General features: G+C 43.8%; 1 protein-coding gene across 1 annotated transcript in view; it reads right to left on the bottom strand.

Annotated features, from left to right (window-relative positions):
* AGBL1 (AGBL carboxypeptidase 1) overlaps positions 1–18,132 on the bottom strand; it is a 465,261-nt gene that overhangs the window by 21,153 nt on the left and 425,976 nt on the right. The window contains exon 24 of the mRNA XM_080396228.1: positions 1–18,132. This exon is cut by the window's right edge and continues 26,872 nt beyond it. The gene's annotated coding sequence lies outside the window, so the exon portion shown is untranslated.

The raw sequence follows: 18,132 nt of genomic DNA on the forward strand, positions 1-18,132 counted from the left end.
CTGAGAGGGTTGAGCCCCTCTGAGCTCCAGTTGTACACTGCTATAGATTGCTGCGCTGTGGTGGTGGTTGCCCTAATTTCCTCCAGAAAGCCAGGTTGGACCTCAGAGGCTGGAGTCTTCCTGTAGACGGGGCAGGATGGTGGGATTAGTGCTTACCTTGGAGAGCTAAACTATGTGAGAAGAGAACCTGAGCATTGGTTGAGTAGAGAGAGACAAGGAGGGCTTAATTTATTGTATGTCTGGAAAGCTGCCTATCTCTGTGCTCCCACTTCAGATTGCCTTCTGCTCCTTCTGCTTTGGCATCATGCCAACAGCTCTCAGCAGTTGCCAGGGATGGAATTAATGATGGGAATGTTTCTGAGAGTTATATCCCAAACAGCCTTCTGGAAGCTGTAACCTCCAGGACTCTTTTCAAAGCTTCCCTTTCTTGTCCCTGCTGAAATCTGGGGCCAGCCAGGGTGAAGTTGTCTAGCTTCAGCCCCAGGCCTGGAAAACAGGTTGGGGAAATGGGGAAGACCACGTTAACTTCCATCTATGAGAAGATGATGGAACTGGAAGTGCGAGGGCTGATATTTGCTCTCTGTATTATTTATAGAATAGCAAATGAAAGAAAAAGGCAAGTAAATGTCTAGTTGGTTGAGGTTATGGTTAGCTGCCTATTGATTCTCTCATTTGTCCCATTCCTTCCTATTATTTTCTCCTGGCTGGGATTATATCTGTTTAAGAAATTGTCCTTTTTCCTCTAAAGTTGCCTGGTGAACAGCATACAAATGTCTTGCTCTCTGCAGCACCTCCTGGCACTACCGTAACACAATTACCTGGGTGTGGGAGACAGCCACATTCAATGTAACCTGCCTGGCTCCGCAAGTGAGTTCATGGGAGAAAAAAAGTAGGTAAGGAGGACAAGGATAGAGCTCCCACCTGGAAGAATGCAGGTATCTTCTTTCATCTACTTGCTGAATTGGCATATCTTGGAGCTCTGAGGTCCTAATGATGGATTAAATACAGCAGAACAGGGTCAGCAAACTCTTCCTGTAAAAGTCATCGCTCAGATCAGCAACAGCTGTGGAGGGGCAGTTGTGCTTCTGGGATGCAGTGTTCCTTCCTCCCATGACACCTGCATGCTGGAGTAGGCTGGAGAGGAAGTTTTGCCCAGCATCTGTGCCTCTTGCTACCTTTCCTTTCACGGTTTCCTTCTTGGATCATGAGTTTCGAATCACCAGTCCACCCTTGCTTTTATACTACAAGTGACCTGGCAAGAATTGCATCAGTAAAAAAGATCCTTTGACTGAAATTCCAGCTACAAATCACTGTCACACTTCAGAGATGTCTTTTCTACTATGGAGCTGGAGTAGATGTGTGTGTGTGTGTGCGTCTCACCAAAAGAATCTATTCATCTAGTCCGTGGAGTATTTTCAGTTCTTGACCCAGGGTTACATCTGCGTACAGAAGAAGAGGAGAGGAGTGTGGAGCAGGAGACAGAAAAAAAAATAGGGCAGTAGTATCTATGCTCAGTGGTACAGTTATAAATATGATTATAAATATGAATTAATTGATTTAGGGCAGTATGACAGTGGGGGCTGCTGAGGTTCCCCTGATTTTACACAAGCAGGTGAAATAGCCATAAAAAAGCCTACATGGAAGTCTCTGACCGTTCTGGTGTGTCTCTGCTACTCCCAGTGCAAAGTTCTTTCCTTGTGCACTCGTGTATGAATATGCCTACGTACCCTCGAGATCAGGTTTATCTTCGAATGAACCCCCCGGTGAGTCCTGCAGCTCGCTGGCAGCTGCCGCTCCCGGCTGGCCAGGGCTGGATGCGCCTGGGTTGTGCGTCCTTCTTCCCAGCACGGGGCAGCTCCAGCAGGGAAGAGACACACACTCCGTTTTGTGTCAGGGCCGGGGAAAAAAAAATCTGCATGCATAGAGCTTGTAGGCAGACAACTCAAAACTCTGGCACAGAACTAAACTCTGGAGCTTTCATAATACCTGGAGGATTGTTCTTCTTAACCTACTTGCATTTTATTTTATTCGTCTCTTATTTCCACCTCTGCCACTCGAATTGCTAAGTTACAAATCTGTCTAGTAGAAGAATCTCTGCTTCGTCAAATGGCCTCCCTGGGCTTTTGAACTCCATTAATTAGCATCTTTTAAGTGGTTGGGTAATATTCGTTTCTCCTTTTTGAAACCATTTCCCCAAGCTCTAATTTTAATAAAGCTGGTGCTCATGAACATTTGAATATTAAAGCCCTTGGTTACAGAAAGACGAAAGAGGCATTTTAAGAGACAGCGGAGCAAGGATTACTTAAATGGCTGACATAATTTTGTGCGTATGTGTGAATGTGCAGCACCTCTCAGATAAAACATTGTCTTAAAGGCATTTCTGTGTCAGTGTGTGTAAGGTCAGAATAAGTGTAATTTGGGAGGCGGCTGTTTCTGTCAGGATAGTAACAACATCAGGGGCCCTGGGGACGTGTAGTATGGTGCAATATGTTTAAGTGTGGATGAAAACTTACTTGAAAACACACCACAAAAGGGCTGTGTTTGCTTTGTATAGTTGCATGCACTGTTTTTGGTGTGAAAGGTGAACTGAAAGTTACTGTGTACTCAAAGATCTTATCCTGGGAAGGTTGTTTTGTAATTTTTATCGAGAGCATAAAATTGGGGTTTCTTCACTCAAACTTTACAACCCCACTAGCTGGGGCTGATGGTGTCAAAGGCAGAAGCAGTCTGCCTGATTTTTGTGCAAAGCACTTACCTGATGGGGATGATGCTACTGAATTCAGATAGGTGTATTTTTTTATTTTTTTTTTCATTGGAATTAAAGACATCTGGTTCAGCAGGGTGTCAGTAGCAGGGGTTTCCTCACCTTGCCAGCCAGGTTCAGCTTTGCCCTGGAGGAACCAGAGGGCAGCCCAGACTTCGTCACCCTTTCATTTTTTCCTCTGAGGCTGCCAACAGAGGTGTCAGACTGATGATTTTTTTGTAATGTTGAAACATCTTGTCATTTCTGGACAGGGCATAGACTCTCCGATTCATATCTCACAGGCTAGCAGGTCAGATGGCAATGATTTCTGTCTTATTACGAATCTAATGCTTGGTGATCAGTGAGGTATGAGTATTTTTTCAGATACTTCAGCCTGCCTGGGCAAGATTTACAGCAGTTTCCTTGCTGAAAGGCTTTATACACTGTCAAACCTCTCCAAAGTCAGAGCGTTGCCTATCAATGGGTCGTTATTTGCTCAGAAAGCAGCTGTGGTTTCCCACTAAATGTAATGGCACAGCCATGATTTGTAGCTGTTGTAAAATGATGATAATCTGTTATTCACAACCCACCAGAGGTGTGGTCATGGGGTTTTGCTGAGCTGTACCTGCTACTCCAGCTAATATAATACCTTAAAAATAGATTGGAAGATCGGTTCTTCTTTTAATCCACCTGCCATGCCCCGATCGCTCTGTCCTCTCTGCTTGGCCCATTGCTGACCCTGAAGGCATCCAAGGAAACCTTAGGGAGCCCATCCCAGCTGCCAGCTGATTCACACACTGGTGATGCTCCTCACCTCTGGTGGAGCTCAGCTTCACGCTAAAAGACTCAGGTGACAGAAATAGCCCATTTTTCAATAGCTTAATTCTCTATTTGATTCAGCGATGGATTTGGGCAACAGTTTCAATTCTTAAGCCATTTTCTTCTTAACAAAAAGGCTTTTCAGGAACCCTGAAGCACTCTCTATCTCTCTTGTGCAGGAGCAACGCTCTGTGTGACAAGAATGTGTGTGCTGCACGGAGTCCTTGTCCCTTCTGCCACATGTGGGCCTCTATCCACTTAACCTTAAGGAGGTGTTCCTTAGCTGACCCCACTCACAGGACAGCCATAGGTGGTTAACATTGTACTTTGGCTTGCAAACAGAAGGCCGTGCTGTGTTTGGAGGCCAGCATGTTGAATTCGAAGGAATTGCAGCAAAAAGATAATGCAAGAGAGCCCTCAGGCTTCTGTGCTAAACCTAGGGCCATGAACATAGCTCCTCATTCCTGCGCAATTCCCCCCTAAGCCATTGGAAATGTGCATGGTGCAGAGGATCTATCTACAAAAGTCTGACTGCAAAACTCTGGGATATATATTCATGCTTTGCATGGTCACAAATCCAAAATTAGGGAATAGAAATTTGATTCCTCTTCCCCCTGCTTCTTTGAGTCATCTTTATGGTCTGGGCTTGTTTCCAAAGTACACCTTTGCAATTCCAATTGCTGGGTGCAAATGGAAGCTGAGTGAAGCAGAAGTTAATTTACATTTGCTGCAAATAAACCTAAATGCAGCCTATGGGTTTGGAGATACTAGTGAAAAGCTGAAGTTGAATGGGTAACACACAGGAGTAAATGGCTGGCAAAAGTGACAATTGGCCACGCTGTGGCTGTTCAGTTGCATGTGGATCATGAGCAGGTCTGTCTTCCGTGGCTGCTTTTTGAAAGACAGTTCCTTGTCCTGCAGCGGAGTTGCCCAGCAGAGCACCAACCATCACACACCACTCCTGAAGCTCCCCTGCATCCAGCTTACCCAGTGTGTGTGGGTCCTGCGTGTGAATATTTTGGTCTCTGGTTGGGAAAGACAGAAAATTTACACTCTTAGAGGAGGTTGAGCTTCTTTACCTAAAGCAGGAGCAATCAGCTGCCAGGTCAAGGGATGCAACAGCAAAGGCAGTGTGACAGAGACGACATTTTGCTGCTGTTTTTGTAGGGTTTTGCCAGCTCCAACCATCCCACGATGCACAGGATGAACGTGCCTTGTTTCCTGCACTGCGCGGTCCTGTGCTTCTCTTAAATTTTGCTTGTAGTTAAAATGTATGATGATTTGGTTTAAAACGTGGAAAGCTCTGTCTTGTCCACATTCACATTGCAATAGAAATCTGATCTGGAAAGAAAGAAAGAAAAAAAACAGAGAACGGGAATTTTAAAAGCTCAAAGTCAACTATTTACTTTCTCTATCTTATTTCTCTGCATCTGATAAAATAATTGCCTAGAAGTGGAGACTGTTCTAGGTGAGATGGAGAATAATAATTTTTTTCAGTAAGATGCATAATAGGTGAAAGCGATGATTACTGGTTCTAAGTGCAGAATAAAACCCAGCTTCAGGCCTTCTTGGCTTAGGATGAAAACATCTTTTCATGATTTCTATGCACATGGAGGAAAGTGAATCTTTTTCTCTTGTAGTAATTGCATTTTTAGTCACAATTGCCTGTTATCTTTGCATTTCCCACAGGTGGAGATACTGGTTTCCACGGAGGCTTTGCTGTAGCTGTTCATATCTCAGAACCCTTTGTGATATTATGAAATACCAGGCGGCCAAGTAATCAGCATGTTTTTTTTTTCTAATGAACACACATGCGCAGGCAGTAATTTGTTTATTCAACTCCTTGTGCAGGTTTGCAATTTACTTCAAAAGCAAGCGGTGGCATACAGAGAGACCAGATTATGGTTCAGAGTAGAGATGGGGTCCCTTCCCGGGGAGTGCCCTGGGAACAGATCCAAAGGCCATTCCTTCACTGACAGTCCATCACACCCCTGTAGGAATCTGTTTAACTTTCCCCCATTTGGAGGATTCGAATTTGAATTGTGGATTTCTTTATCAGGAAGCCTTTCCTGTATCATTCATGAAGTCTTTTTGTCAGTATGGAAATAATTCTAATCACCTAAGTTTATTTTCCCCTTGCTCTCTATTTTTACTGCAGTCTGATGAAACTGGTTTGGTCAGCTTCCCATTTGTTAATAGGCAGATTCACTTTTCGATTTTCAGTCACGCACAACACAGCAAGAAAACAGCTCACGGGGGTGATCAAAACACCTCACTGCAACCATTTCTGCTTATTTTGTGTTTTGCAATTATTCTTTTTCTCTTTTTCCTTCAGCATCATGAAACTATTGAGTCAAAATTAGGTTGCCAACACCATTTAAAAATAGATGAACTATTTTAAATGCCTCGTCAGTGTTAGAATCCATAGGCAGTCTTCAAAAAAAAAAAAAAAAAAAAGGAAATATTTATCCTTAGAATCACATAATTGACATAGTTGTTCTTTGTTTTGCCTAACAAGCTCTGAATTTCATATTGCTTGCATTTTTTTTTCCACTGGTGCTGGTGAATATCACAAGTGTGGAAGCAAAGACAGAATGCCAGATTCCTGAAGAAAAAAATTATTAATCCATTTTCCTCTTATGCTCTGGCTTCAGTCTGTTGGGAGGAGAGGAGTGTGAAGGTGAAAAGGGCAGGGAAACAATTTCTGAAAACCTGTGCGGTGGCTGCAGGAGAACAGCATGAAAACAGTTCTGAAACTCCTTGAAGTATTGTTTTATCCCTGTGATAACCTCACTCAAACCATCTTTCACCTCCTTATTAGATTCTGCCACAAATGAAAAGGGGAAAACCAGGCCAATGAAGAGGGATGGCAAGAGATTTTTCTATTTCAGTCTTTCCCAGAAATTTGGTGGTATCAAAAAGGAACGGACCCATTTGCAGGCTGAGCTTTAGGCTGTACACTTAATGAAGACCCAGTTTGCAGCAGATTTCAGCTCTGCAAGGCCAGAACCACCCTTTGCCGAGCAGATCCTGTCCTAGAAGCTTAAAGAGAACTGCCAGTAACGTGAGGCTGGTGGTCTTGCCACTGGGTGCTGCTTCCATGTGGGGCTGTGAACACCAGGCAGCCAGCAAACGGTGGTCCCTGGCAGTGGGTGGGAAAAGTGAGGCTCCTGAGCATGTGCATCACGTCCTGCTGCAAGAAGGGAGCTGTGATATCAAAACCTTCCTTCCCTCAGAGCAGAGACCTACCTACCTGTCATGACTCCTAACTTGATGTGTTTTCAATGCAGTTTTACATGATGGACGGTTTGGGCCCCCTATCATTCACCTGCCAAAAGTTAATGTAAATGCTCCAGAAGTTTGCAGAGGAAATGAAAGCCCAGGATGTTTCTGAAATCTGGGAGACAATTAGTGTGATTTACATCCTTGGCATTACAAGGAGCTTAAAATTTCTCGTGTTCCCATGAAACGTTATTGGAGAGGTGGGGGTTTGGGAAAGTTGTGTTGGCTGAAATACATGGATCAGGATGCTTGTGAATAGTGTAGCTGGTAACACAGATGGAAAGCTGATAACAGGCTAAGGGGGTTTCAGATCACGCTGCCGCACAAGGACATGCTTTTACAGATGCTGGCACTGCTGACTTAAGTGCTTTTCATTTGAAAACTACTGCTTTGAATGGGCAAGAAATGTCTGCTATACTTAGAGGTGGATTATGCGATGGGAAAAAATAGAAGGGCTACTTCATGTGCCAGCACATGAAGCTGCCTCGAGTATTGCCAGAAAAGGAGAAAAGCACAGCAAAAGCTTCTCAAAATCTGGCTCTAATGAGGAGCAGGTGTGAATTTTGCGCAAATGTAGGTTGCAGGGTGGCTCCAGGGGAAAGGTGACATATTATTGTGGTACGGAATGAGAACACAGAGGAGCAGAGAAGCAGGAACCTCTGGAATCCAGGCCTTAAGATTCAGTTTGGTGACACATGACTAACTATCCAATGCTCGCTGTTCTTGGACTTCAGTCATTCTCATCATCAGGATTGAGGCTGTGGAGTTTGGTGGCAGGATTGCTGCAGGTCGGGAAGGTCAGAGGGGCACTGGGTACAGGGAAAATGCTGCTTGGCAGAGAGGAGCCTCCACAGGATGGAAAAGCCTCAGTGCTGGAGGCTCTGAACCAGAACAAAAACACAGGACAGTGGCAGTCAGAAGTGAGAGATGCTGACGGAATGGAGCTAATAGGAGGTTTCCATCTTTCCAGATTATTTAGGGAACTAACCAGTGTAATGGTGCCTTTATTTTTCTTTTTTTTCAAATATAATTTAACCTTACACATTTTTGCCCTGTATAACCTCCTCTTGCCATAGAGATTATTTCAGTCCACACGCTGGTGAGTCGCCATGGTGACTACAGCCATGCGATGGCAAGACGTGACTCCACAAAGCTGGAGCCTAACCACTTAATTATTTATTAATAGGCTTTTACCCTTGTAGCCTCAAGAGATGCAACATCTTGTTCCAAAGGCTGGGAGGGAAACGAGAAACAAACACACAAAAAAGGGGCAAAAAACACAGGCAATTACAAATAATTAATTAGAAACCCTATAAACATGCCAGGAAACAAGTAATAGGAGTGGAAATTGAACTCAAAAACCTATAGATCAATATTGTTTAGCTGAGGAAATATCTGGCTAGGTAGAGGAAAGACACTCAATGTACAGGAAGGTAAAGACTGTGGCCTCGGTGTCTGCAGGGTCAGTTTGCTGGGTGCCCGCTGTAATCTGCTGGGGGTTGTGAAAAGATATTGTGCACCTTCTTGGCTGGAAATGAACCCTAATGACTAGACCCTCTTGCCATGACTTTAAAATCTTGCTGTAAAGATTTCAATCACCCACATCAGGGGACAACAGGACCATGCAGCTTTGATGACTGGTCCCAATTTCCAAAGTGCAGAAGGGTCTCTGGAAAATAGGTGTGTAAACCTCTCCTCACTGCCTGAATTTTTGGTTAATACGGACCTGGCAAACAATGGGTCGATTCACAGAAATGAATACCAGTTTATAAAAAAGGTCAAGATGCACAGCAAGATTTCCTTGCTTTGCTTTTGTTGTAATTGAACAGCTAATCCAGCCTATTATCATGGAAAATAAGTAGAGGTAAACACTTATTCCAGTCATCTTCTTTGTATCTCTTTACCTTGCTTTTTCCCCAGACCTTTATAAGAGCTACAGCATTGACAGACCAGGTACTATTTTTTCTGAAGTCTTCTGCCCAATCTAATTAACTCAACAGTTTTCTTAGGGATCCTTGTGACTGCTACAATTGGTGACTTTATTCTAGGAGGAGACTGAAAACAAGCTGGCACTTTTAGAGGGCTTGTAAGGGGACATCTGTGCCCGCTGGGTAAATATCAGACGTGACAAGAAAATGCACTGGGCAAGAAAAGTGAAAATAATTTCATAATATGCCTTCAAAGGGAAAAAAAAAAACCCAAACCCAAAAACCTTCAACCCCAAGTACAATATAAAGCAAAACTAGAGGAAGTGTATGGCACAGAGCCAAGCAAATTTAAGGAACAAATCTAGCAAACAATGAAAAGTAACAGCTCTGACCAAAAACAACCATTAAATGTTAAATGCTGCTCTTGTAACTGACAACACCAACAACTTTAAAGGGCTGTTTTACTAGCATGTGTATGTGTGTGTGGGGAATAGTTAGCTTCTCAAAGCTGACTGTAAATTTGTATTTCTTGTGGTTTCGATTGGGGTTTCTTTGTAGGATTTGTTGTGGTTTTGTTGTGGGTTTTTTTCCCTCCTTTAAAAATTTGTGATAATTGAAGGTGAAATCTAGAGCCCAGCTAATTAGAGTCAATGAGGTTGGAGAACTTTGATTCTGGTCTGCATGGGCATGAAGGACTGTAGGCATTACATGCTTGCTTACCCTCAAAGCTTTAGGGCAGGTTCACATGGAGACACCTCTTTCTACCGCACATGAATGAGGAAGAAAATCTTGCAATAACTGAACAGAGAGGTGAGGCAGTGGAGGACCAGGAAGGGAAAGGGTTTGCTGGCATTCCAGTACACTTTCAGTAGCGTTTCCATTCTTTCCTCTTTCGCTTTGCTTGTAATGCACTCTCCAGAAGCGTGATGCACTTCTGGCTGCATAGGTAGCCACACAGTGGCCTTAGGTGGGATCTCAGCGTTTATCTCAAGCATTGTTTGGTGTCCAGGCTTCTGGCATTTAGGCATCCAAGAATCTTTATAGTATCTTTCCTCACCGTTTCTTCCCCCTTTGAAGAATGATAGTGTTTGGGTCAGCCTTTTCTACACAAAGGAGACTAAGGGAAGGACTTGGGTACAGAGGAACCTGGGGCCATTGCCAAAAAATGATGTCCTGGTCTTCCCCTGACTGGCACAGTTCAGCAGTGTACATCAAACCCATCCCCAAACACTTTTCTTGCTAGTCCTTGAATGCTTTTGCTCATGTGTGCAAACCACAGAGCAAAAAGACTTGTTCAGGTTGTTCATGTTGTGGGGAACAAGGACTTGGGTTACCCCTTTTTCTTTGCTGCTCCACTCTTATCCTCTTGTCTGTCCTCCAAGAACCCCAAAGTCTGTCAAGTTTGTCTCATCAACCCCTGTTGACTCAGCAGTGCATTTGTAAGGAATCATCCTTACCCATCCCCCTGGATTTTTTTGGAAACAGCTCCTAACACTCTTGTATTCCCTGACACTAGCCAGACAATTCTCTAATCATATTTAATACAGCAAGATTAACCTGTCATTAAAAATATAATTGTTCTTCAGTTTGCACTTCTTTCTTAAATGGAGCCTAAGCAGAGCTCCAAAGCCCTGACTGGAACTTTGCTGCAAAGCCTCTGGCAACAAAAAGCTTATTATTTGCAAAAGAGGAGATCCTAATTGGAAAATATGATGGAAAGAAAATAGTGAATCCCCAGTAATCTCCCTCCAAAATGATAATGCATGTGGTATAATGAATATTAATGTGTTATATTTATAAAATAGGGACACTGGAAAGCACAAGATAAGTTTTCCTTCTCTATGCATTTTACTTGACAAATAACTCTGTGGAGTCACGTTCAGCCAGCAGCCATCCTCCACACCTCTGTCTCACACACAGCTGAACTGCTGCTAAACAAAAATGCACCCAAATTTCCTTTATTTATCACCCTACAATAGCTACCATCCCACCTCTGGTATTCCCTACCCACAAGCATCTTCTTGGTCATTGCCCATCTCATTCAAATATGATACTACAGCCTTGCCCATCCCTGTGAAGCCAGGAAGTCTCATAAACATGGACCAGCTCTGCTGAAAACATGGTGTTGTTCTGATTTTCACTATTGCTAAATACTCGGCATCAACCTAAGTGGTTTTGGAGAAAGGGAGATGCCTTATCTCTTAACATTAAATTTTAACATCATTCCACTGGATTTTAGAGCGACTTTTTCAGCCTTTCCTGGCCTCTTCAAGGCACAGGAACTACTTGTGTGAGTAGGTGCTAAGCCAAAAAAGTCAAGAACTCATAAATTAGCCCTTACTGTTTAAATATTAAATGCTAAGAAGTACTGAAGTTTGTTCTGAAGCCCTTAGTGGAGATGCTGTTACCCAGAAATCCCCCCATACGGGCTAAATTCTTGTTTCCAGCACTGTAACCATAGTATATAAGTTTTCTAGGAGAATTGCCTCTCTTTTAAGTATATTCATTACCTGTTCTGGCAGACTCTGTTGTAATCTAACGTTGTAGACTTTAAAAATAATTCCCAGAGTATCGAGGTTTACTGGGGAGAAATATTCTTTTGTTTACTTGCTCATTCCCACAATAATATCTTCCTGCTATCTGCTTCCTTTGGAATTAAGTGGTTAACATCGTTACTCTGCAGAAATGCAGATTTCCCCTGGCACTCCTTGGAGTGAAGAAAGGGTAATTTCAGACATTTTCTTCTTTAGGTAATGCATCTGCCAGAACTATCTTGATATTTCTGTGGGACAAATGAGACTGACAGCCTGGGGGAGCAGGAAGGGAAGAGCCATCACACTGATAAAAGAGCTGGGCGGCAATCCAGGGATCTGCACTCAGCTCTGGCCACAAACTCAGTGTGTGACCTTAAGAAAACCATTTAATCTCCCTATTCCTTAACTCTCTACCTGTCAAGAAATTTGCTTTCTTTCAACTCTTTTTCTACCATGTTGGTGTAAGTTACAAGCTCTTAGATATAGCCTCCATCTCATCCTGTCGTGTTATTTAGCAGAAGGGAACATGAATCTTTGCAGGAGCCTTTAGCAACTAGAGAAGAGGTAACAATAACAATGACAATGGGAAATAACATCCTCAGGACTACAAAGGTGATTCCCAGTCCTCTGATTTCAGTCCACATAATTCCCACAGAGGATCACAGTGTTGCAATCATCATGTAGTCCCATTAGGTTTACAGAAACGATTCACCTACAAAACACTTCATCAGTTAGCACTCTTAAAATGACAATTTGAATGTAAGGGTGGCTCTGGGGATGTCATAGATCTTAACGAAGGCTGAACGTGATGTGTGACAGCAAGTCATGTGCCCTGGTTTTAAACTTGGTCCCTGCTACTTCTGATAAAATAAGGTCTCAGCAAGTTCAGCTTAGAGGCTGTGGCACAGACTAGTTTTGAATACATCCACAACAAGTTGCCATACACAGGAAATAGTGGCATATGCCCTGTAGGGACAATGGGACTTATCCCATTTCAATACATTTGAGATGTGCTTCCTTCACTCTTGTCTCCAGCAAATGTGAGGATTTGCATCCACATGTGCTATTTCAGAAAGCATCTAGTGCTGTGAGAAAACACATCCCCCAGGCTACCCAAAACCTTCAGCCACTGCCACTCAGGACAATCGCTATATATGGAATAATTACTTCAATTAGGAGTTGTGTTAGAAATAGGGTATGTGCAGCTGTTCTGTGGTTCCCTGCACTTCCTGGCATGGCTGCCTGAAAAAGTGGATTAAAACTGTAGGTGGAAGGGTAGTTGCCATGGGAACTGCATCATTGGAAGCTTCATTTTAATCTTTTCTTCCTTCTGATCATTTTCTACCCATTTTACCACTCTGAACAGGTATCATCCCATCTTGGCTCTCCCTTACCTTCATCAAACTATCCGTGATGCCATAAGCCGGGAGTCAGGGTTTGGAAGTTAACTTAGTGGAATGAAACATGGGGAAACAGTGTCAGGGTTGCACTGGGAGGCAGTTTTGTGGAGGTCACGAGAGGAGCTGGCTTGCCTTTTGGCTCAAAGGCCAAGCAGAAGACCTCAAGGTGTGGGACAGAGTGCCTTTTACTGGGCTAGTGCTGTCAGGAGCCACCCCAGCCTCTGCAAGGACTGTGCTGTGAGTGCATCGCTCCGGTGGCACTGGGTACCACCTCAGGTGTGCCCACCCGGGAGAGCAGTGTCCTCTGATTGCCCAGGGACCACCGGCCACTTGAGAGTTCTTCATGGGCTTATGGTGGTCTGGAAGTGGGAGGAGGAATGGGGGGTTTCTGTCAGCTCAGTATTATTTTGAAGGGCATACGAGAGAGGTCATTTTCAGGGCTGCCTTGAGCGCAGCAGGTGCCACTAGCCAATGTTTTCTGTGAAAACTTGTTTGTGCTAATGACTAATTGAGATTAAGTGCCTTGGCATACCTCTGTGACAATGAAATACACCTGAATTAGGCTGTCTTCTGAGGTGAACCAGTGCAATGGATTCCAGGTCCCTGGGACTGGAGTGGAATTATTAAGCGTGATTTCTGCAGCTGGCAAGGGAATGGGAAGGGATGCTGGATGGAGCAAATTCACCGAACACACGAGTTAAGCAGGATACGGAGGCTAGTTTGCCCTGCTTCTGGAGGAAGGTGTTAGGTGGACTCTGCTAATTGTGAGATCATATTCTGAAGTCTTGAATGACAAAACTTTTGGATATTTCTCTGAACCTTTCCAAGCTCACATGCACTAATCCCGATTCAGACACAAAGAGCTGGATAATTGTAGCACAGAAAGTCCTTCCAAAGGACCTGAGGACAGTTTGCTTTGCAATGTTGCAAGCCAAAGTGAGAACCTAAAACTTGCCTTCTCTGCCTTTTTGTCTGATCTGTGAAGCTGGTTCCTCCAGACACTCCTGGCCGTACAAACTTGCATTACCGTATTTGTCTGGCTGTTCTGGTTTTCACAGCTGCCGCTTCAGGGCTGTGTTACACCATTACATCAGGTAGTGGAGGTGGCTCTCCAGACTTCCTCTGCTTTATATCTTGGATGGAAACCTTGACAAGCTCTGATTAAGATGGAAGGATTAAAGGGTAGGAGTGAAATCCAGCTACTTTCACAGCAACCGTAATGCAATGGATCAGTTCCTCCCTGCTTATTTTGCAGTGATTCCTACTTTTTGTGACAGTTCCACTGCTTCATTAATATAATGAATTTCAGTGTTACGTGCACAGCCTCTGACAGGTCAACTGGCTTTTCTGGGATTATTTCTCAGAGAGCTGGAAGCCTGAAGTTTCATTCTGGGTGTGCTGGAGCACAAGGTTTGTAGCAACCCTTAAGCCTTACTACTTACCGCTGAAGTTTGGCTGATGAATTTGCTTACTCAAGGGGGAAAAATCCAAATGGTACAAGATAAATCATCACATTAGCTAATTTGTTTATTTCTTTACTCATTTCAGGAGGACTTGGGGTTGGGAGAAGTTTTGTTTAGTCTAGCATTCCTGAAAATGGAAATCCTTTTGCTGGCTCAGGCATAATACAGTCCCTTACGATGCAAGCTTTCAACCATCTTTGTCCAATACTACCACTCACCCTAATGTTGGGTAAAAATCTTGTGCTGCTGTCCTAAAGAAAATAAGTCTGGTTTTACTAGGAGCCTTTCCCAAGCTCCAAACCCAGATAAAGCAGATGGAAAGAAGAGCAACCTAAGAGAAAACACCCCAAACAAACCCTAAAGAAATCTGCAGTCCAAGCAATGAAACTTTCCATTGAAATCCATCTGCACTGAGGACAAAGGTGTACTGGTTGCTTTGTGAGAACAGTCTGCTTGACTCCCCTCTGTGGGGCTCGGTATGAATACACAACCTCTGCTCAGATAAAACTCATACAAGATGCCACAGCATCCTCAGTCATTGCTGCTCGTGGTAGGGATACGAGGGCTTCCTCATTACTGGTGGACTTTGCCATCCTTTACAAACCAGGCTCTGGCTTTTAAAACAGAAGGCCCTAAACATTTTGTACCTTCATTGGGAGCTCACTTTGAGTCCCCCCCTCTGCTTCCTTTACTCTGAGCCACTTGCCCTCCTCCGAGACCGTTAGACATCTCCTGCTGCAGGGTATGAGTTAGATGGACTTCATACACAGATGTTTGTGTAGGATCTCTGGTCAGGGTTATACAGGCAATCAGCTCTGTAGCCCCTTTCAAAGATAAAATCCCTGACTTGCCAGTGCTTAGTCTGCAAAGCTAATGGTTCTGATGTTGGTACGCTCGTGATATCGTGTTATTGGTTCAATACATTATTTTAACCTGCAGTTTGTGCTGAGAACTATTTCCCTTAACCACATGGCTGATTTTTATCTCCTCTTCATTGCACAAAAACACACAGGTGATTGAAACTACCCCCAAGAAGCCTAGTGTGACATTCAAGGATATATTTTGAAAAGTTATCATCAGCATTTTCCTTGCATATTATTGTTCTGTAATTAAGCAATACATGTAGCTTGAAAATCCTTAATAAATCTTAGCATGATTTATGGAGATCATTTGTTTCAACTTCTTGTTAAATGGCAGTAGATTTGGAGCTTTTATTACAAATTGTTTTCATTTAGTCTTTAACCATCCTCTAGCCTCTGGATAAAGCACTTATTTGCTGTGTGCCATTTTTTATCATTTAGCTGCTAGACCTAAAGCAAAAATAGAATGGAAGAACTGTCCCAGTGGAGAGAAGCAAATGAATGAGGCAAAGGGGTGAGGAGGAGAACAGACAGACGAGTAAATGAAGAAGCAGATTGGGTGACTGATTAAGGAGCCAGTTGGAGAAACTGCAGTTGAGAATGGAGGTTTTAACCTCATATTGTAAAATAGCAAGTCTTGGCATGGTTTTGTTCTTGGCTAGATTTGAAGTACAAGGGTGTGTAACAGGGAGATCAGCAACTGATTCTGATGGCCAGGACAACACCCAGCCGTTTACGATATCTGTGTAGGTGCAGCTATCCTGGAATCAGGCTATCCACAGAAGAGGGCCACTCTTCTTCAGAACAAGAGCATTTGCCTCCTCCAGAGTCATTTGCATCCATGTTCTTCAAGCGCAGCTGATGGTCGAGGTTCAAGACTGCTAAATATGACCTGAAGTGGTCCTGAAAGAATTAATTCTCTTCAGTTTAACTTGGATTTCTAGTTTTGCTTTCCCCAAATACCCAGAGAGCTCCAGTGTATCCAGACAGTGTTCTCAAACCCCTAGAGCTTAATGAGCTTTTGTTCGGGTCATTATTCAGTTAAAAAAGAACAAAAAACCCAACTTTCCAGAAGGTGTATTTTTTGTTATTAGCATTTTTCTACCCATTACTCTCAGTTTTGGAGAAAAACCAAAACCACGTGGTTTGAAAAACCAATCAAGCCACGTGAAAAGTGAACAATTGGGACTAACGAACCTGAAAATGATCAGTCCAAATTATTGAGTAAATATAGCACTTAAGAGTAATGAAGCTACTTACACAGCACTGGGACTGGTTTCAGAGCTATTTGCCAACCAGACAGCAGTTTAAATTTGCAGCAAACGCTGGGCCTGATTCATCGCCATGTTTTCTATCCCCGTGTGACTCCGCTGGCTGTATTGCAGAGTAATGAATTGAGTTCAGTACGCAAGATGTGCGATCCCTCTGCTCACACCAGCCCGTCACTTCCCATTCAGAGAGATCTGGCGGAAGTAGGTTGGATGTTATGCAAAATCTAAGTTTTAGTTAGTTTTTAGTGGGTGCAGAAGGCAGTTGGTGGAACACAGGAACAAGAGCAGAGCCACCACCCAGTAGCAACCAGTGGTTTGCCCTGACTTACGGTAATTTTTCTACTGTTTCCTGGCCATTACTCTATTTTTTCTCCCGGTTTTGGTTTTATCTGAGAAGCAGAACCCCAACCACAAAGATGTCTTGGCTTTGCACTGTTATCTCTGCTTTGGGTCCTTAGAGTGCTCCCCAGAGATATCCGTGGAAGGACACCCTCAGCTGAGGGTCTTAGGCTCACAGAAATAACTCCAGAACATGCACTCCAGAATTACCTGGCTCTTTCCATATCAACTTCGGTTCTTTGCTGTGCGAATGAAAACAGAATCTAAACCAGAATCAAATGATTCTATGCTGATTTAACATTGGAAACTTCAAATTCAGCATCAATTGAAATGATTATATGCTGTGCAGCCTGTTTAACTGTCCTTAACACTAATAATGGTAGCCGGTAATAGTGATGATTATTTGCCTGTGTGTGTGGCAATGCCTGCAGTGGGAGGGAGGCTCAATGGCAGAGATGAACAGCCCTGACTTCTGCAGGTTCACAGCTCATGTATGCGAAACACTGCAGCCAACAAGACGAACACTGCTTGGCTGGGAAGAGAAGGGCATGGATGTGTAAAGGTGAGCTCACCCACGAGGAGCCTTCAGCCCCCAAAATACTTTCCCTTCTCTGGATGGGGAAAGACTAGAGTCCTCTGTCACGAATCAGAAACCTCATTGCCAGCTACCTGCACATCACATCCAGAGCCCTGTGGCTGGGATGTGGAAGGATTTATAAACATGTAGGCTGGACTTTTATTTTCTGATAATCTACTTTAGTGTGACAAATAGCCCCATGAACAGGACACCCGCTGGCTCTACCTGTACAGGTCACTTGGACAGCCTCCAGCTTTCCAGCGCCTGAGGTGCTGGCTTCCGTCCCAACGCTTCCCTCTATCTGCAGCCCTCCAGTGAGTTTTCAACACTTCAGCCTCTTCCGAGGCAGTGACCCCGACGTACTGGTCACACAGTGTTCTTGAGGTAGCCATGACATTTAGCGACATGCCTGAGTGCCAAGCACAATTTAGGAAGTTAGATGGTGCTTTGCTTTCTTTACTATCCTTCTGCTCTCCTCCTCACTGCTCGCTTCCTCCCTCTCTGCTGCCCCAACCAGGGAGGTCTTGGGGGAGTTTGTAGGTTGCTCTCCACATACTTTTCTAGTTCTACTGCTATCTTGCTGTGCAATAACCAGCAGCCCAGTCAGCTCCTTCGAGTGTGAGTTTACCTTGCTGTGAAATGGGGATATCATTTGCTTATTGTGCTAGACAGCTCCAGGCTTAATGTCTCCAGTTGTTAAGTCATGTTTAAAACACCTCAGAAGGGAGTTTCAATACCACTTGCACCAGATGCTTGTCTTTATCCACTTCTCCATTACCACTCTGCTGCTTTCCCACCAGCTTCACTGATTCCTTGCCTGTTGTGGATTGTGAAGCAATGGAACAGAACCATGGAGTCCTTTATACAGAACCGTGGCAGCTTGATCCACTATAAACAACCCCCCTGGCACCCCAAA

This window comes from Falco punctatus, assembly GCF_963210335.1.
Source record: "Falco punctatus genome assembly, chromosome: 7".
Taxonomy (NCBI): domain Eukaryota; kingdom Metazoa; phylum Chordata; class Aves; order Falconiformes; family Falconidae; genus Falco; species Falco punctatus.